A 3,262-nucleotide genomic window follows, 5' to 3' on the forward strand; every position below is an offset into this window, starting at 1 on the left:
TGGCCGCAAGCAGAAGTGCAGCTCCTTTAAGAGAGATTTCCTGATTCAGCATTAGCAGCAAAAACCTCACAGCTCTTTGAAGAGGCCCAAACACTTAAATAGTGTTTATGAACAGCCAGCAGCACACTTCTTGGTGGTGGCATGGACCTGGAAACTCCACAGAGCTGTGGCAATAAACATGGGTGGCTCCCGCCTGTACCTCTGCCATGAAGCTAGACTCTCAGGAAGCCAAGGATTGGGGTGAAGCCAGTGGCTAAAACTGCATCTTTAATCTTCGCCATGCTGCTTAGCTGATTAGAGACTCATGTGGTCAGAAAAAAATAGAGATATACAGTAAAGATAGATTCAGATGGAGAAACAAACAACAAAAAACTTCTAAATGAGTTCGAGACCAGCCTGGTCTACAGAGCTAGTTCCAGGACAGGCTCCAAAGCCACAGAGAAACCCTGTCTTGAAAAAAACAAACAAACAAAAAAAAAAACAAAAAAAAACAAAAAAAACTTCTAAATGGTTTACAGTATGTTTAAAAATATATGTAGGCTTGGGAGAGAAAAGAAATAGAATAGAGAACGTCCTTTAAAAAAAGAAATAGATAGTTAAGTGTTGGTGTGGGAAGTCCTTCTGTCTATGTGTCTGGCCAGTGACTTAGCAGAATAGAGCTAGATAGAGAAAGCTAAACTGAATGCTGGGAGAAAGAAGGCAGAGTCAGGAGATGCCTTGTAGCTGATAAGCCAGAACCTGGCTGGTAAGCCATAGCCACATAGTGATACACAGATTAATAGAAATGAGTTAAATTAAGATGTAAGATATTTCGGGGCTGAGCAGCTGGGAACGAACAAGTAGTCTGCCTACAATAGTGTGTGGCGGTGTACACCTTTAATCCCAGCCCTTGGGAGGCAGAGGCAGGTAGATCTCTGTGAGTTTGAGGCAAGTCTGGTCTACAGAGTGAGTTCCAGGACAGTCAAACAACACAGAGAAACCTTGTCTTAAAAAACTAAAAGTTAGCCGGGCGGTGGTGGCACACGCCTTTAATCCCAGCACTTGGGAGGCAGAGGCAGGCGGATCTCTGTGAGTTCGAGACCAGCCTGGTCTACAGAGCTAGTTCCAGGACAGGCTCCAAAACCACAGAGAAACCCTGTCTCGAAAAACCAAAAAAAAAAAACAAAAAAAACAAAAACAAAAACAAAAAAAAACCCCTAAAAGTTAGGAGCTGGAGAGATGGCTCAGAGGATAAGAGCACTGGCTGCTCTTCCAGAGGTCCTGAGTTCAATTCCGAGCAACCACATGGTGGTTCACAACCATCCGTAATGAGATCTGGTGCCCTCTTCTGGCCCACAGGGATATATGCAGGCAGAATATTGTATATATAATAAATAAATAAATCTTTAAAAAACCCTAAAAATAAAAGAAATGGAGTAAAAAAGATGGAAAATACACAGAGAATCTGGAAACTGTATATTATTGTGTTGTCTTTGAATTGCTTGGCTGCTGAGGAAGGAGCAACAGCTGCTAAAAGACATTTGATTATAAATACTGCTGAAGTAATCCAACCTGTATATTTTGAAAATGCATTGACTTCAAAATTTAAGTCAAAAGATATGTTACTTTGGAGAAGAGGTTTTGCTTTTGTTTCCACAGGAAATGAGAGGCTGTAGATTCATTCTGGATTAAGAAAAATAAGGTTTGATCAAAGAAGACCCCCTGAAAATCTCAAATGAGAATGGATGGCCCATATGGGTCCAACATTTCACAGCACCTCTGTTGCAGCTTCCTCTGAGTTCTACATCCAGAACAGCCTCAAGACTGCTGGTTGGGATGATCCAGTCTCACAGAATACTTCAGTCAGGACTAAATTTTCTTTGGTTCCCCACAGGATTATCAGTGTTCCCAATCAGCAGGAAGTAAACTAGAAAATTAAGCCCACATTCCCCAAAAAATAGATTATGGATGTTTATCTTTGTTTGGAGTGTTGGTTGCAAGTTGTTATAGATAATGATCAGGAAAAAAGCTAAACAAAGGAGATTAGATTCTGAGTTCTTGTTTTTAAAAGAAAAAAAAAGGGATATTCTGTAGGATAATACTCTCATACACTGTAAAGATTTGTCACTTGTATTGGGTTAATAAAGTGCTGATTGGCTAGTAGCCAGGTAGGAAGTATAGGTAGGGCAGCCAGACAAAGAAAATTCTGGAAAAAGGAAAGGCCAGATGCAGTCATCATCCATAAGCAGAGGAAGCAAGATGAGAATGCTGCACTGAGAAAAGGCACCAAGCCACGTGTCTAAACATAGACAGGAATTATGGATTAATTTAAGTTGTAAGAGCTAGTTAATAATAAACCTGAGCTAATAGGCCAAGCAGTTTATAGTTAATATAATCCTTTGTGTGTTTCTTTGGGACTGACTGGCTGTGTGACCAGGTAGGACAGAAACTTCCATTTACAGTGAGACAGCACAAGGGTGAGGATGAAGTGGGAGAAGGGATAGTTGAGGTAGTGGCAAGTGTTAATGACCTCACCCAATTAGAGTCAGAGACATTCTATTTGCTTTTTGGGGTTTTTTTGGGAGGGGGATTGTTTTGTTTTGTTTTCTCCAGATAGGGTCTCACCATGTAGCTCTGGCTGTCCTGGAACTCACTGTATAGATCAGGCTGGCCTTTGTCTACTGAGTGCTGGGACTAAAGCTGTGTACCATGTGCCTAGCTCCATTATATTTTCTAGTATTTCTGGCTAGAGTAGGTGTGTAAAGGTCCCAAGGACTTTCCTGGATATGGGGCATCTGGGAGAACAATAGACCTTGATAGGATGCAATGAGACAGCTCTGTCTTCTCTATTTTGAGTTTATTATCTGAAAATGCAGGTTTCGGGGGCAGGGGGGAGCATGAGGGCACTTGACTCTCTATTAGCTGTGAAAGGAGGAAGCCTTTAGAAGCTTGCCTGGGTCTGAGGCTTTTCACAGCTGCTTTCCTCCCACCCCACCTCTTTTCCTTCTCCTCTTTTCTTTGAAGTACTTGGGATTGAACCCAGGGTCTATTACAGACACTTAGCAAATTCCCAACCCCAAACTGTACCCCCTGCCCACCTCCTACAACAGATTTTTCATGAGCACTTACTACGAGCATTGAAAAGACATAGACCCTATTCTCACAGAACTGAATGAAGCCTGTCTTCCATAATCAACTTTATCTTGTTCTGTGCCCTTTTGGGACTTCATACAAATCAGAGTCATGGGGTACTTACTGCATACACCACAGGCTGATGTGTTCT

The sequence above is a fragment of the Microtus ochrogaster genome, unplaced genomic scaffold, assembly GCF_000317375.1.
Source record: "Microtus ochrogaster isolate Prairie Vole_2 unplaced genomic scaffold, MicOch1.0 UNK3, whole genome shotgun sequence".
Classification (NCBI taxonomy): Eukaryota; Metazoa; Chordata; class Mammalia; order Rodentia; family Cricetidae; genus Microtus; species Microtus ochrogaster.